Source organism: Pungitius pungitius, unplaced genomic scaffold, assembly GCF_949316345.1.
Source record: "Pungitius pungitius unplaced genomic scaffold, fPunPun2.1 scaffold_24, whole genome shotgun sequence".
Lineage (NCBI taxonomy): Eukaryota > Metazoa > Chordata > Actinopteri > Perciformes > Gasterosteidae > Pungitius > Pungitius pungitius.
The window spans coordinates 694,678-708,506 of record NW_026909886.1 but is presented as its reverse complement, the minus strand read 5'-3'; the positions used below and the strand labels follow the sequence as shown (position 1 = coordinate 708,506).

Genomic DNA, 13,829 nt, shown 5'->3' with positions numbered 1-13,829 from the left:
ACTTTTCTTCACTGGCAATTCTAACATGTTGGGTTAGCACCTGTATTTCAACGGCTAAATTACAAACAATAGTATGCCAATCGTAAATGTTGATCAACACTAATTTAGCAATCATGAAACGGAATCATTTTGGATAATATTGTCTAATTTCCTTTCATATCCAACGTTAAAACAACACTAAACATGCATCTCTTCAACAATGTGATGTTCTTTTTGTAATTTGTAGGTGTACAATCTGCGGCGCTCGGCGGCTTTCGGAGAGAGAAGTGAAAAAGCTTACGGCACCTGGGATTCCCAGGCGGTCTTCCATCCAGGTACTAACCAGGCCCTGCTCTGCTTAGCTTCCGAGATCAGACGAGATCGGGCGGAACCAGAGAGGTATGGCCGTAAGCTGCTTTTCATCTTTTTCCTAATCCTTTATAATGCGTCAATGAATTATGACACGCCTGCCGTTGGCATCTTTGTGTGGGTTAAATAAGGGTATGCAAAGAAGGCTGTGACATCCCATGCCGAAAATTGGATGGACTAGAGAAGACCCGCCCAGGAGTCCCAGCCAATCGGTGAATGGCCATTGCAGTCCCCGCCACCTCAAATGGCCTGTTGATGGTATGGACGTAAGCCACCTTTCATCTTCTTCCTATTGCATCTGTTCTACAATGTGAATTTTTTTTTACAATTGTGTAGGTGTACAATCTACGGCGCTGGGCGGCTTTCAGAGAGAGAAGTGAAAAAGCTTACGGCACCTGGGATTCCCAGGCGGTCTTCCATCCAGGTACTAACCAGGCCCTGCTCTGCTTAGCTTCCGAGATCAGACGAGATCGGGCGGAACCAGAGAGGTATGGCCGTAAGCTGCTTTTCATCTTTTTCCTAATCCTTTAAAACGTGTCAAAGATAATCAGAAGTTTCTTTTTCTAAAATTGAAGCAGTTCTTAGCATTGGCAAGAGAGGTTCCTAAAGCCTGAAGGTAACTTTACTTTTCTTCACTGGCAATTCTAACATGTTGGGTTAGCACCTGTATTTCAACGGCTAAATTACAAACAATAGTATGCCAATCGTAAATGTTGATCAACACTAATTTAGCAATCATGAAACGGAATCATTTTGGATAATATTGTCTAATTTCCTTTCATATCCAACTTTAAAACAGGTGTACAATCTACGGCGCTGGGCGGCTTTCGGAGAGAGAAGTGAAAAAGCTTACGGCACCTGGGATTCCCAGGCGGTCTTCCATCCAGGTACTAACCAGGCCCTGCTCTGCTTAGCTTCCGAGATCAGACGAGATCGGGCGGAACCAGAGAGGTATGGCCGTAAGCTGCTTTTCATCTTTTTCCTAATCCTTTAAAACGTGTCAAAGATAATCAGAAGTTTCTTTTTCTAAAATTGAAGCAGTTCTTAGCATTGGCAAGAGAGGTTCCTAAAGCCTGAAGGTAACTTTACTTTTCTTCACTGGCAATTCTAACATGTTGGGTTAGCACCTGTATTTCAACGGCTAAATTACAAACAATAGTATGCCAATCGTAAATGTTGATCAACACTAATTTAGCAATCATGAAACGGAATCATTTTGGATAATATTGTCTAATTTCCTTTCATATCCAACGTTAAAACAACACTAAACATGCATCTCTTCAACAATGTGATGTTCTTTTTGTAATTTGTAGGTGTACAATCTGCGGCGCTCGGCGGCTTTCGGAGAGAGAAGTGAAAAAGCTTACGGCACCTGGGATTCCCAGGCGGTCTTCCATCCAGGTACTAACCAGGCCCTGCTCTGCTTAGCTTCCGAGATCAGACGAGATCGGGCGGAACCAGAGAGGTATGGCCGTAAGCTGCTTTTCATCTTTTTCCTAATCCTTTATAATGCGTCAATGAATTATGACACGCCTGCCGTTGGCATCTTTGTGTGGGTTAAATAAGGGTATGCAAAGAAGGCTGTGACATCCCATGCCGAAAATTGGATGGACTAGAGAAGACCCGCCCAGGAGTCCCAGCCAATCGGTGAATGGCCATTGCAGTCCCCGCCACCTCAAATGGCCTGACGATGGTATGGACGTAAGCCACCTTTCATCTTCTTCCTATTGCATCTCTTCTACAATGTGAATTTTTTTTTACAATTGTGTAGGTGTACAATCTACGGCGCTGGGCGGCTTTCAGAGAGAGAAGTGAAAAAGCTTACGGCACCTGGGATTCCCAGGCGATCTTCCATCCAGGTACTAACCAGGCCCTGCTCTGCTTAGCTTCCGAGATCAGACGAGATCGGGCGGAACCAGAGAGGTATGGCCGTAAGCTGCTTTTCATCTTTTTCCTAATCCTTTAAAACGTGTCAAAGATAATCAGAAGTTTCTTTTTCTAAAATTGAAGCAGTTCTTAGCATTGGCAAGAGAGGTTCCTAAAGCCTGAAGGTAACTTTACTTTTCTTCACTGGCAATTCTAACATGTTGGGTTAGCACCTGTATTTCAACGGCTAAATTACAAACAATAGTATGCCAATCGTAAATGTTGATCAACACTAATTTAGCAATCATGAAACGGAATCATTTTGGATAATATTGTCTAATTTCCTTTCATATCCAACTTTAAAACAGGTGTACAATCTACGGCGCTGGGCGGCTTTCGGAGAGAGAAGTGAAAAAGCTTACGGCACCTGGGATTCCCAGGCGGTCTTCCATCCAGGTACTAACCAGGCCCTGCTCTGCTTAGCTTCCGAGATCAGACGAGATCGGGCGGAACCAGAGAGGTATGGCCGTAAGCTGCTTTTCATCTTTTTCCTAATCCTTTAAAACGTGTCAAAGATAATCAGAAGTTTCTTTTTCTAAAATTGAAGCAGTTCTTAGCATTGGCAAGAGAGGTTCCTAAAGCCTGAAGGTAACTTTACTTTTCTTCACTGGCAATTCTAACATGTTGGGTTAGCACCTGTATTTCAACGGCTAAATTACAAACAATAGTATGCCAATCGTAAATGTTGATCAACACTAATTTAGCAATCATGAAACGGAATCATTTTGGATAATATTGTCTAATTTCCTTTCATATCCAACGTTAAAACAACACTAAACATGCATCTCTTCAACAATGTGATGTTCTTTTTGTAATTTGTAGGTGTACAATCTGCGGCGCTCGGCGGCTTTCGGAGAGAGAAGTGAAAAAGCTTACGGCACCTGGGATTCCCAGGCGGTCTTCCATCCAGGTACTAACCAGGCCCTGCTCTGCTTAGCTTCCGAGATCAGACGAGATCGGGCGGAACCAGAGAGGTATGGCCGTAAGCTGCTTTTCATCTTTTTCCTAATCCTTTATAATGCGTCAATGAATTATGACACGCCTGCCGTTGGCATCTTTGTGTGGGTTAAATAAGGGTATGCAAAGAAGGCTGTGACATCCCATGCCGAAAATTGGATGGACTAGAGAAGACCCGCCCAGGAGTCCCAGCCAATCGGTGAATGGCCATTGCAGTCCCCGCCACCTCAAATGGCCTGACGATGGTATGGACGTAAGCCACCTTTCATCTTCTTCCTATTGCATCTGTTCTACAATGTGAATTTTTTTTTACAATTGTGTAGGTGTACAATCTACGGCGCTGGGCGGCTTTCAGAGAGAGAAGTGAAAAAGCTTACGGCACCTGGGATTCCCAGGCGGTCTTCCATCCAGGTACTAACCAGGCCCTGCTCTGCTTAGCTTCCGAGATCAGACGAGATCGGGCGGAACCAGAGAGGTATGGCCGTAAGCTGCTTTTCATCTTTTTCCTAATCCTTTAAAACGTGTCAAAGATAATCAGAAGTTTCTTTTTCTAAAATTGAAGCAGTTCTTAGCATTGGCAAGAGAGGTTCCTAAAGCCTGAAGGTAACTTTACTTTTCTTCACTGGCAATTCTAACATGTTGGGTTAGCACCTGTATTTCAACGGCTAAATTACAAACAATAGTATGCCAATCGTAAATGTTGATCAACACTAATTTAGCAATCATGAAACGGAATCATTTTGGATAATATTGTCTAATTTCCTTTCATATCCAACTTTAAAACAGGTGTACAATCTACGGCGCTGGGCGGCTTTCGGAGAGAGAAGTGAAAAAGCTTACGGCACCTGGGATTCCCAGGCGGTCTTCCATCCAGGTACTAACCAGGCCCTGCTCTGCTTAGCTTCCGAGATCAGACGAGATCGGGCGGAACCAGAGAGGTATGGCCGTAAGCTGCTTTTCATCTTTTTCCTAATCCTTTAAAACGTGTCAAAGATAATCAGAAGTTTCTTTTTCTAAAATTGAAGCAGTTCTTAGCATTGGCAAGAGAGGTTCCTAAAGCCTGAAGGTAACTTTACTTTTCTTCACTGGCAATTCTAACATGTTGGGTTAGCACCTGTATTTCAACGGCTAAATTACAAACAATAGTATGCCAATCGTAAATGTTGATCAACACTAATTTAGCAATCATGAAACGGAATCATTTTGGATAATATTGTCTAATTTCCTTTCATATCCAACGTTAAAACAACACTAAACATGCATCTCTTCAACAATGTGATGTTCTTTTTGTAATTTGTAGGTGTACAATCTGCGGCGCTCGGCGGCTTTCGGAGAGAGAAGTGAAAAAGCTTACGGCACCTGGGATTCCCAGGCGGTCTTCCATCCAGGTACTAACCAGGCCCTGCTCTGCTTAGCTTCCGAGATCAGACGAGATCGGGCGGAACCAGAGAGGTATGGCCGTAAGCTGCTTTTCATCTTTTTCCTAATCCTTTATAATGCGTCAATGAATTATGACACGCCTGCCGTTGGCATCTTTGTGTGGGTTAAATAAGGGTATGCAAAGAAGGCTGTGACATCCCATGCCGAAAATTGGATGGACTAGAGAAGACCCGCCCAGGAGTCCCAGCCAATCGGTGAATGGCCATTGCAGTCCCCGCCACCTCAAATGGCCTGACGATGGTATGGACGTAAGCCACCTTTCATCTTCTTCCTATTGCATCTCTTCTACAATGTGAATTTTTTTTTACAATTGTGTAGGTGTACAATCTACGGCGCTGGGCGGCTTTCAGAGAGAGAAGTGAAAAAGCTTACGGCACCTGGGATTCCCAGGCGATCTTCCATCCAGGTACTAACCAGGCCCTGCTCTGCTTAGCTTCCGAGATCAGACGAGATCGGGCGGAACCAGAGAGGTATGGCCGTAAGCTGCTTTTCATCTTTTTCCTAATCCTTTAAAACGTGTCAAAGATAATCAGAAGTTTCTTTTTCTAAAATTGAAGCAGTTCTTAGCATTGGCAAGAGAGGTTCCTAAAGCCTGAAGGTAACTTTACTTTTCTTCACTGGCAATTCTAACATGTTGGGTTAGCACCTGTATTTCAACGGCTAAATTACAAACAATAGTATGCCAATCGTAAATGTTGATCAACACTAATTTAGCAATCATGAAACGGAATCATTTTGGATAATATTGTCTAATTTCCTTTCATATCCAACTTTAAAACAGGTGTACAATCTACGGCGCTGGGCGGCTTTCGGAGAGAGAAGTGAAAAAGCTTACGGCACCTGGGATTCCCAGGCGGTCTTCCATCCAGGTACTAACCAGGCCCTGCTCTGCTTAGCTTCCGAGATCAGACGAGATCGGGCGGAACCAGAGAGGTATGGCCGTAAGCTGCTTTTCATCTTTTTCCTAATCCTTTAAAACGTGTCAAAGATAATCAGAAGTTTCTTTTTCTAAAATTGAAGCAGTTCTTAGCATTGGCAAGAGAGGTTCCTAAAGCCTGAAGGTAACTTTACTTTTCTTCACTGGCAATTCTAACATGTTGGGTTAGCACCTGTATTTCAACGGCTAAATTACAAACAATAGTATGCCAATCGTAAATGTTGATCAACACTAATTTAGCAATCATGAAACGGAATCATTTTGGATAATATTGTCTAATTTCCTTTCATATCCAACGTTAAAACAACACTAAACATGCATCTCTTCAACAATGTGATGTTCTTTTTGTAATTTGTAGGTGTACAATCTGCGGCGCTCGGCGGCTTTCGGAGAGAGAAGTGAAAAAGCTTACGGCACCTGGGATTCCCAGGCGGTCTTCCATCCAGGTACTAACCAGGCCCTGCTCTGCTTAGCTTCCGAGATCAGACGAGATCGGGCGGAACCAGAGAGGTATGGCCGTAAGCTGCTTTTCATCTTTTTCCTAATCCTTTATAATGCGTCAATGAATTATGACACGCCTGCCGTTGGCATCTTTGTGTGGGTTAAATAAGGGTATGCAAAGAAGGCTGTGACATCCCATGCCGAAAATTGGATGGACTAGAGAAGACCCGCCCAGGAGTCCCAGCCAATCGGTGAATGGCCATTGCAGTCCCCGCCACCTCAAATGGCCTGACGATGGTATGGACGTAAGCCACCTTTCATCTTCTTCCTATTGCATCTGTTCTACAATGTGAATTTTTTTTTACAATTGTGTAGGTGTACAATCTACGGCGCTGGGCGGCTTTCAGAGAGAGAAGTGAAAAAGCTTACGGCACCTGGGATTCCCAGGCGGTCTTCCATCCAGGTACTAACCAGGCCCTGCTCTGCTTAGCTTCCGAGATCAGACGAGATCGGGCGGAACCAGAGAGGTATGGCCGTAAGCTGCTTTTCATCTTTTTCCTAATCCTTTAAAACGTGTCAAAGATAATCAGAAGTTTCTTTTTCTAAAATTGAAGCAGTTCTTAGCATTGGCAAGAGAGGTTCCTAAAGCCTGAAGGTAACTTTACTTTTCTTCACTGGCAATTCTAACATGTTGGGTTAGCACCTGTATTTCAACGGCTAAATTACAAACAATAGTATGCCAATCGTAAATGTTGATCAACACTAATTTAGCAATCATGAAACGGAATCATTTTGGATAATATTGTCTAATTTCCTTTCATATCCAACGTTAAAACAACACTAAACATGCATCTCTTCAACAATGTGATGTTCTTTTTGTAATTTGTAGGTGTACAATCTGCGGCGCTCGGCGGCTTTCGGAGAGAGAAGTGAAAAAGCTTACGGCACCTGGGATTCCCAGGCGGTCTTCCATCCAGGTACTAACCAGGCCCTGCTCTGCTTAGCTTCCGAGATCAGACGAGATCGGGCGGAACCAGAGAGGTATGGCCGTAAGCTGCTTTTCATCTTTTTCCTAATCCTTTATAATGCGTCAATGAATTATGACACGCCTGCCGTTGGCATCTTTGTGTGGGTTAAATAAGGGTATGCAAAGAAGGCTGTGACATCCCATGCCGAAAATTGGATGGACTAGAGAAGACCCGCCCAGGAGTCCCAGCCAATCGGTGAATGGCCATTGCAGTCCCCGCCACCTCAAATGGCCTGACGATGGTATGGACGTAAGCCACCTTTCATCTTCTTCCTATTGCATCTGTTCTACAATGTGAATTTTTTTTTACAATTGTGTAGGTGTACAATCTACGGCGCTGGGCGGCTTTCAGAGAGAGAAGTGAAAAAGCTTACGGCACCTGGGATTCCCAGGCGGTCTTCCATCCAGGTACTAACCAGGCCCTGCTCTGCTTAGCTTCCGAGATCAGACGAGATCGGGCGGAACCAGAGAGGTATGGCCGTAAGCTGCTTTTCATCTTTTTCCTAATCCTTTAAAACGTGTCAAAGATAATCAGAAGTTTCTTTTTCTAAAATTGAAGCAGTTCTTAGCATTGGCAAGAGAGGTTCCTAAAGCCTGAAGGTAACTTTACTTTTCTTCACTGGCAATTCTAACATGTTGGGTTAGCACCTGTATTTCAACGGCTAAATTACAAACAATAGTATGCCAATCGTAAATGTTGATCAACACTAATTTAGCAATCATGAAACGGAATCATTTTGGATAATATTGTCTAATTTCCTTTCATATCCAACTTTAAAACAGGTGTACAATCTACGGCGCTGGGCGGCTTTCGGAGAGAGAAGTGAAAAAGCTTACGGCACCTGGGATTCCCAGGCGGTCTTCCATCCAGGTACTAACCAGGCCCTGCTCTGCTTAGCTTCCGAGATCAGACGAGATCGGGCGGAACCAGAGAGGTATGGCCGTAAGCTGCTTTTCATCTTTTTCCTAATCCTTTAAAACGTGTCAAAGATAATCAGAAGTTTCTTTTTCTAAAATTGAAGCAGTTCTTAGCATTGGCAAGAGAGGTTCCTAAAGCCTGAAGGTAACTTTACTTTTCTTCACTGGCAATTCTAACATGTTGGGTTAGCACCTGTATTTCAACGGCTAAATTACAAACAATAGTATGCCAATCGTAAATGTTGATCAACACTAATTTAGCAATCATGAAACGGAATCATTTTGGATAATATTGTCTAATTTCCTTTCATATCCAACGTTAAAACAACACTAAACATGCATCTCTTCAACAATGTGATGTTCTTTTTGTAATTTGTAGGTGTACAATCTGCGGCGCTCGGCGGCTTTCGGAGAGAGAAGTGAAAAAGCTTACGGCACCTGGGATTCCCAGGCGGTCTTCCATCCAGGTACTAACCAGGCCCTGCTCTGCTTAGCTTCCGAGATCAGACGAGATCGGGCGGAACCAGAGAGGTATGGCCGTAAGCTGCTTTTCATCTTTTTCCTAATCCTTTATAATGCGTCAATGAATTATGACACGCCTGCCGTTGGCATCTTTGTGTGGGTTAAATAAGGGTATGCAAAGAAGGCTGTGACATCCCATGCCGAAAATTGGATGGACTAGAGAAGACCCGCCCAGGAGTCCCAGCCAATCGGTGAATGGCCATTGCAGTCCCCGCCACCTCAAATGGCCTGTTGATGGTATGGACGTAAGCCACCTTTCATCTTCTTCCTATTGCATCTGTTCTACAATGTGAATTTTTTTTTACAATTGTGTAGGTGTACAATCTACGGCGCTGGGCGGCTTTCAGAGAGAGAAGTGAAAAAGCTTACGGCACCTGGGATTCCCAGGCGGTCTTCCATCCAGGTACTAACCAGGCCCTGCTCTGCTTAGCTTCCGAGATCAGACGAGATCGGGCGGAACCAGAGAGGTATGGCCGTAAGCTGCTTTTCATCTTTTTCCTAATCCTTTAAAACGTGTCAAAGATAATCAGAAGTTTCTTTTTCTAAAATTGAAGCAGTTCTTAGCATTGGCAAGAGAGGTTCCTAAAGCCTGAAGGTAACTTTACTTTTCTTCACTGGCAATTCTAACATGTTGGGTTAGCACCTGTATTTCAACGGCTAAATTACAAACAATAGTATGCCAATCGTAAATGTTGATCAACACTAATTTAGCAATCATGAAACGGAATCATTTTGGATAATATTGTCTAATTTCCTTTCATATCCAACTTTAAAACAGGTGTACAATCTACGGCGCTGGGCGGCTTTCGGAGAGAGAAGTGAAAAAGCTTACGGCACCTGGGATTCCCAGGCGGTCTTCCATCCAGGTACTAACCAGGCCCTGCTCTGCTTAGCTTCCGAGATCAGACGAGATCGGGCGGAACCAGAGAGGTATGGCCGTAAGCTGCTTTTCATCTTTTTCCTAATCCTTTAAAACGTGTCAAAGATAATCAGAAGTTTCTTTTTCTAAAATTGAAGCAGTTCTTAGCATTGGCAAGAGAGGTTCCTAAAGCCTGAAGGTAACTTTACTTTTCTTCACTGGCAATTCTAACATGTTGGGTTAGCACCTGTATTTCAACGGCTAAATTACAAACAATAGTATGCCAATCGTAAATGTTGATCAACACTAATTTAGCAATCATGAAACGGAATCATTTTGGATAATATTGTCTAATTTCCTTTCATATCCAACGTTAAAACAACACTAAACATGCATCTCTTCAACAATGTGATGTTCTTTTTGTAATTTGTAGGTGTACAATCTGCGGCGCTCGGCGGCTTTCGGAGAGAGAAGTGAAAAAGCTTACGGCACCTGGGATTCCCAGGCGGTCTTCCATCCAGGTACTAACCAGGCCCTGCTCTGCTTAGCTTCCGAGATCAGACGAGATCGGGCGGAACCAGAGAGGTATGGCCGTAAGCTGCTTTTCATCTTTTTCCTAATCCTTTATAATGCGTCAATGAATTATGACACGCCTGCCGTTGGCATCTTTGTGTGGGTTAAATAAGGGTATGCAAAGAAGGCTGTGACATCCCATGCCGAAAATTGGATGGACTAGAGAAGACCCGCCCAGGAGTCCCAGCCAATCGGTGAATGGCCATTGCAGTCCCCGCCACCTCAAATGGCCTGTTGATGGTATGGACGTAAGCCACCTTTCATCTTCTTCCTATTGCATCTGTTCTACAATGTGAATTTTTTTTTACAATTGTGTAGGTGTACAATCTACGGCGCTGGGCGGCTTTCAGAGAGAGAAGTGAAAAAGCTTACGGCACCTGGGATTCCCAGGCGGTCTTCCATCCAGGTACTAACCAGGCCCTGCTCTGCTTAGCTTCCGAGATCAGACGAGATCGGGCGGAACCAGAGAGGTATGGCCGTAAGCTGCTTTTCATCTTTTTCCTAATCCTTTAAAACGTGTCAAAGATAATCAGAAGTTTCTTTTTCTAAAATTGAAGCAGTTCTTAGCATTGGCAAGAGAGGTTCCTAAAGCCTGAAGGTAACTTTACTTTTCTTCACTGGCAATTCTAACATGTTGGGTTAGCACCTGTATTTCAACGGCTAAATTACAAACAATAGTATGCCAATCGTAAATGTTGATCAACACTAATTTAGCAATCATGAAACGGAATCATTTTGGATAATATTGTCTAATTTCCTTTCATATCCAACTTTAAAACAGGTGTACAATCTACGGCGCTGGGCGGCTTTCGGAGAGAGAAGTGAAAAAGCTTACGGCACCTGGGATTCCCAGGCGGTCTTCCATCCAGGTACTAACCAGGCCCTGCTCTGCTTAGCTTCCGAGATCAGACGAGATCGGGCGGAACCAGAGAGGTATGGCCGTAAGCTGCTTTTCATCTTTTTCCTAATCCTTTAAAACGTGTCAAAGATAATCAGAAGTTTCTTTTTCTAAAATTGAAGCAGTTCTTAGCATTGGCAAGAGAGGTTCCTAAAGCCTGAAGGTAACTTTACTTTTCTTCACTGGCAATTCTAACATGTTGGGTTAGCACCTGTATTTCAACGGCTAAATTACAAACAATAGTATGCCAATCGTAAATGTTGATCAACACTAATTTAGCAATCATGAAACGGAATCATTTTGGATAATATTGTCTAATTTCCTTTCATATCCAACGTTAAAACAACACTAAACATGCATCTCTTCAACAATGTGATGTTCTTTTTGTAATTTGTAGGTGTACAATCTGCGGCGCTCGGCGGCTTTCGGAGAGAGAAGTGAAAAAGCTTACGGCACCTGGGATTCCCAGGCGGTCTTCCATCCAGGTACTAACCAGGCCCTGCTCTGCTTAGCTTCCGAGATCAGACGAGATCGGGCGGAACCAGAGAGGTATGGCCGTAAGCTGCTTTTCATCTTTTTCCTAATCCTTTATAATGCGTCAATGAATTATGACACGCCTGCCGTTGGCATCTTTGTGTGGGTTAAATAAGGGTATGCAAAGAAGGCTGTGACATCCCATGCCGAAAATTGGATGGACTAGAGAAGACCCGCCCAGGAGTCCCAGCCAATCGGTGAATGGCCATTGCAGTCCCCGCCACCTCAAATGGCCTGTTGATGGTATGGACGTAAGCCACCTTTCATCTTCTTCCTATTGCATCTGTTCTACAATGTGAATTTTTTTTTACAATTGTGTAGGTGTACAATCTACGGCGCTGGGCGGCTTTCAGAGAGAGAAGTGAAAAAGCTTACGGCACCTGGGATTCCCAGGCGGTCTTCCATCCAGGTACTAACCAGGCCCTGCTCTGCTTAGCTTCCGAGATCAGACGAGATCGGGCGGAACCAGAGAGGTATGGCCGTAAGCTGCTTTTCATCTTTTTCCTAATCCTTTAAAACGTGTCAAAGATAATCAGAAGTTTCTTTTTCTAAAATTGAAGCAGTTCTTAGCATTGGCAAGAGAGGTTCCTAAAGCCTGAAGGTAACTTTACTTTTCTTCACTGGCAATTCTAACATGTTGGGTTAGCACCTGTATTTCAACGGCTAAATTACAAACAATAGTATGCCAATCGTAAATGTTGATCAACACTAATTTAGCAATCATGAAACGGAATCATTTTGGATAATATTGTCTAATTTCCTTTCATATCCAACTTTAAAACAGGTGTACAATCTACGGCGCTGGGCGGCTTTCGGAGAGAGAAGTGAAAAAGCTTACGGCACCTGGGATTCCCAGGCGGTCTTCCATCCAGGTACTAACCAGGCCCTGCTCTGCTTAGCTTCCGAGATCAGACGAGATCGGGCGGAACCAGAGAGGTATGGCCGTAAGCTGCTTTTCATCTTTTTCCTAATCCTTTAAAACGTGTCAAAGATAATCAGAAGTTTCTTTTTCTAAAATTGAAGCAGTTCTTAGCATTGGCAAGAGAGGTTCCTAAAGCCTGAAGGTAACTTTACTTTTCTTCACTGGCAATTCTAACATGTTGGGTTAGCACCTGTATTTCAACGGCTAAATTACAAACAATAGTATGCCAATCGTAAATGTTGATCAACACTAATTTAGCAATCATGAAACGGAATCATTTTGGATAATATTGTCTAATTTCCTTTCATATCCAACGTTAAAACAACACTAAACATGCATCTCTTCAACAATGTGATGTTCTTTTTGTAATTTGTAGGTGTACAATCTGCGGCGCTCGGCGGCTTTCGGAGAGAGAAGTGAAAAAGCTTACGGCACCTGGGATTCCCAGGCGGTCTTCCATCCAGGTACTAACCAGGCCCTGCTCTGCTTAGCTTCCGAGATCAGACGAGATCGGGCGGAACCAGAGAGGTATGGCCGTAAGCTGCTTTTCATCTTTTTCCTAATCCTTTATAATGCGTCAATGAATTATGACACGCCTGCCGTTGGCATCTTTGTGTGGGTTAAATAAGGGTATGCAAAGAAGGCTGTGACATCCCATGCCGAAAATTGGATGGACTAGAGAAGACCCGCCCAGGAGTCCCAGCCAATCGGTGAATGGCCATTGCAGTCCCCGCCACCTCAAATGGCCTGTTGATGGTATGGACGTAAGCCACCTTTCATCTTCTTCCTATTGCATCTGTTCTACAATGTGAATTTTTTTTTACAATTGTGTAGGTGTACAATCTACGGCGCTGGGCGGCTTTCAGAGAGAGAAGTGAAAAAGCTTACGGCACCTGGGATTCCCAGGCGGTCTTCCATCCAGGTACTAACCAGGCCCTGCTCTGCTTAGCTTCCGAGATCAGACGAGATCGGGCGGAACCAGAGAGGTATGGCCGTAAGCTGCTTTTCATCTTTTTCCTAATCCTTTAAAACGTGTCAAAGATAATCAGAAGTTTCTTTTTCTAAAATTGAAGCAGTTCTTAGCATTGGCAAGAGAGGTTCCTAAAGCCTGAAGGTAACTTTACTTTTCTTCACTGGCAATTCTAACATGTTGGGTTAGCACCTGTATTTCAACGGCTAAATTACAAACAATAGTATGCCAATCGTAAATGTTGATCAACACTAATTTAGCAATCATGAAACGGAATCATTTTGGATAATATTGTCTAATTTCCTTTCATATCCAACTTTAAAACAGGTGTACAATCTACGGCGCTGGGCGGCTTTCGGAGAGAGAAGTGAAAAAGCTTACGGCACCTGGGATTCCCAGGCGGTCTTCCATCCAGGTACTAACCAGGCCCTGCTCTGCTTAGCTTCCGAGATCAGACGAGATCGGGCGGAACCAGAGAGGTATGGCCGTAAGCTGCTTTTCATCTTTTTCCTAATCCTTTAAAACGTGTCAAAGATAATCAGAAGTTTCTTTTTCTA

At 43.7% G+C, this 13,829-nt stretch overlaps 29 non-coding genes across 29 annotated transcripts; all 29 read right to left on the bottom strand.

Moving 5' to 3' along the window:
• Positions 1 to 273: 273 nt before the first annotated feature.
• LOC134117672 (5S ribosomal RNA) lies at positions 274 to 392 on the bottom strand. The gene has a single exon (XR_009949228.1). It is a non-coding gene; the product is annotated as a 5S ribosomal RNA (ribosomal RNA).
• A 339-nt stretch (positions 393 to 731) lies between these two features.
• On the bottom strand, positions 732 to 850 carry LOC134117671 (5S ribosomal RNA). Its single transcript, XR_009949227.1, has one exon. It is a non-coding gene; the product is annotated as a 5S ribosomal RNA (ribosomal RNA).
• Positions 851 to 1,194: 344 nt separating this feature from the next.
• LOC134117669 (5S ribosomal RNA) lies at positions 1,195 to 1,313 on the bottom strand. The gene has a single exon (XR_009949225.1). It is a non-coding gene; the product is annotated as a 5S ribosomal RNA (ribosomal RNA).
• Positions 1,314 to 1,708: 395 nt separating this feature from the next.
• On the bottom strand, positions 1,709 to 1,827 carry LOC134117668 (5S ribosomal RNA). Its single transcript, XR_009949224.1, has one exon. It is a non-coding gene; the product is annotated as a 5S ribosomal RNA (ribosomal RNA).
• A 339-nt stretch (positions 1,828 to 2,166) lies between these two features.
• On the bottom strand, positions 2,167 to 2,285 carry LOC134118787 (5S ribosomal RNA). The gene has a single exon (XR_009950348.1). It is a non-coding gene; the product is annotated as a 5S ribosomal RNA (ribosomal RNA).
• Positions 2,286 to 2,629: 344 nt separating this feature from the next.
• Positions 2,630 to 2,748, bottom strand: LOC134117667 (5S ribosomal RNA). The gene has a single exon (XR_009949223.1). It is a non-coding gene; the product is annotated as a 5S ribosomal RNA (ribosomal RNA).
• Positions 2,749 to 3,143: 395 nt separating this feature from the next.
• Positions 3,144 to 3,262, bottom strand: LOC134117666 (5S ribosomal RNA). The gene has a single exon (XR_009949222.1). It is a non-coding gene; the product is annotated as a 5S ribosomal RNA (ribosomal RNA).
• A 339-nt stretch (positions 3,263 to 3,601) lies between these two features.
• LOC134117665 (5S ribosomal RNA) lies at positions 3,602 to 3,720 on the bottom strand. Its single transcript, XR_009949221.1, has one exon. It is a non-coding gene; the product is annotated as a 5S ribosomal RNA (ribosomal RNA).
• A 344-nt stretch (positions 3,721 to 4,064) lies between these two features.
• LOC134117664 (5S ribosomal RNA) lies at positions 4,065 to 4,183 on the bottom strand. Its single transcript, XR_009949220.1, has one exon. It is a non-coding gene; the product is annotated as a 5S ribosomal RNA (ribosomal RNA).
• Positions 4,184 to 4,578: 395 nt separating this feature from the next.
• Positions 4,579 to 4,697, bottom strand: LOC134117663 (5S ribosomal RNA). The gene has a single exon (XR_009949219.1). It is a non-coding gene; the product is annotated as a 5S ribosomal RNA (ribosomal RNA).
• A 339-nt stretch (positions 4,698 to 5,036) lies between these two features.
• On the bottom strand, positions 5,037 to 5,155 carry LOC134118786 (5S ribosomal RNA). Its single transcript, XR_009950347.1, has one exon. It is a non-coding gene; the product is annotated as a 5S ribosomal RNA (ribosomal RNA).
• Positions 5,156 to 5,499: 344 nt separating this feature from the next.
• Positions 5,500 to 5,618, bottom strand: LOC134117662 (5S ribosomal RNA). Its single transcript, XR_009949218.1, has one exon. It is a non-coding gene; the product is annotated as a 5S ribosomal RNA (ribosomal RNA).
• A 395-nt stretch (positions 5,619 to 6,013) lies between these two features.
• Positions 6,014 to 6,132, bottom strand: LOC134117661 (5S ribosomal RNA). Its single transcript, XR_009949217.1, has one exon. It is a non-coding gene; the product is annotated as a 5S ribosomal RNA (ribosomal RNA).
• A 339-nt stretch (positions 6,133 to 6,471) lies between these two features.
• Positions 6,472 to 6,590, bottom strand: LOC134117660 (5S ribosomal RNA). The gene has a single exon (XR_009949216.1). It is a non-coding gene; the product is annotated as a 5S ribosomal RNA (ribosomal RNA).
• Positions 6,591 to 6,985: 395 nt separating this feature from the next.
• LOC134117658 (5S ribosomal RNA) lies at positions 6,986 to 7,104 on the bottom strand. Its single transcript, XR_009949214.1, has one exon. It is a non-coding gene; the product is annotated as a 5S ribosomal RNA (ribosomal RNA).
• A 339-nt stretch (positions 7,105 to 7,443) lies between these two features.
• LOC134117657 (5S ribosomal RNA) lies at positions 7,444 to 7,562 on the bottom strand. Its single transcript, XR_009949213.1, has one exon. It is a non-coding gene; the product is annotated as a 5S ribosomal RNA (ribosomal RNA).
• Positions 7,563 to 7,906: 344 nt separating this feature from the next.
• Positions 7,907 to 8,025, bottom strand: LOC134117656 (5S ribosomal RNA). The gene has a single exon (XR_009949212.1). It is a non-coding gene; the product is annotated as a 5S ribosomal RNA (ribosomal RNA).
• A 395-nt stretch (positions 8,026 to 8,420) lies between these two features.
• On the bottom strand, positions 8,421 to 8,539 carry LOC134117655 (5S ribosomal RNA). The gene has a single exon (XR_009949211.1). It is a non-coding gene; the product is annotated as a 5S ribosomal RNA (ribosomal RNA).
• Positions 8,540 to 8,878: 339 nt separating this feature from the next.
• Positions 8,879 to 8,997, bottom strand: LOC134117654 (5S ribosomal RNA). The gene has a single exon (XR_009949210.1). It is a non-coding gene; the product is annotated as a 5S ribosomal RNA (ribosomal RNA).
• A 344-nt stretch (positions 8,998 to 9,341) lies between these two features.
• LOC134117653 (5S ribosomal RNA) lies at positions 9,342 to 9,460 on the bottom strand. Its single transcript, XR_009949209.1, has one exon. It is a non-coding gene; the product is annotated as a 5S ribosomal RNA (ribosomal RNA).
• Positions 9,461 to 9,855: 395 nt separating this feature from the next.
• LOC134117652 (5S ribosomal RNA) lies at positions 9,856 to 9,974 on the bottom strand. Its single transcript, XR_009949208.1, has one exon. It is a non-coding gene; the product is annotated as a 5S ribosomal RNA (ribosomal RNA).
• Positions 9,975 to 10,313: 339 nt separating this feature from the next.
• LOC134117651 (5S ribosomal RNA) lies at positions 10,314 to 10,432 on the bottom strand. Its single transcript, XR_009949207.1, has one exon. It is a non-coding gene; the product is annotated as a 5S ribosomal RNA (ribosomal RNA).
• Positions 10,433 to 10,776: 344 nt separating this feature from the next.
• LOC134117650 (5S ribosomal RNA) lies at positions 10,777 to 10,895 on the bottom strand. The gene has a single exon (XR_009949206.1). It is a non-coding gene; the product is annotated as a 5S ribosomal RNA (ribosomal RNA).
• A 395-nt stretch (positions 10,896 to 11,290) lies between these two features.
• On the bottom strand, positions 11,291 to 11,409 carry LOC134117649 (5S ribosomal RNA). The gene has a single exon (XR_009949205.1). It is a non-coding gene; the product is annotated as a 5S ribosomal RNA (ribosomal RNA).
• A 339-nt stretch (positions 11,410 to 11,748) lies between these two features.
• LOC134117647 (5S ribosomal RNA) lies at positions 11,749 to 11,867 on the bottom strand. The gene has a single exon (XR_009949203.1). It is a non-coding gene; the product is annotated as a 5S ribosomal RNA (ribosomal RNA).
• Positions 11,868 to 12,211: 344 nt separating this feature from the next.
• On the bottom strand, positions 12,212 to 12,330 carry LOC134117646 (5S ribosomal RNA). Its single transcript, XR_009949202.1, has one exon. It is a non-coding gene; the product is annotated as a 5S ribosomal RNA (ribosomal RNA).
• A 395-nt stretch (positions 12,331 to 12,725) lies between these two features.
• On the bottom strand, positions 12,726 to 12,844 carry LOC134117645 (5S ribosomal RNA). The gene has a single exon (XR_009949201.1). It is a non-coding gene; the product is annotated as a 5S ribosomal RNA (ribosomal RNA).
• A 339-nt stretch (positions 12,845 to 13,183) lies between these two features.
• LOC134117644 (5S ribosomal RNA) lies at positions 13,184 to 13,302 on the bottom strand. The gene has a single exon (XR_009949200.1). It is a non-coding gene; the product is annotated as a 5S ribosomal RNA (ribosomal RNA).
• Positions 13,303 to 13,646: 344 nt separating this feature from the next.
• On the bottom strand, positions 13,647 to 13,765 carry LOC134117643 (5S ribosomal RNA). The gene has a single exon (XR_009949199.1). It is a non-coding gene; the product is annotated as a 5S ribosomal RNA (ribosomal RNA).
• Positions 13,766 to 13,829: the final 64 nt, after the last annotated feature.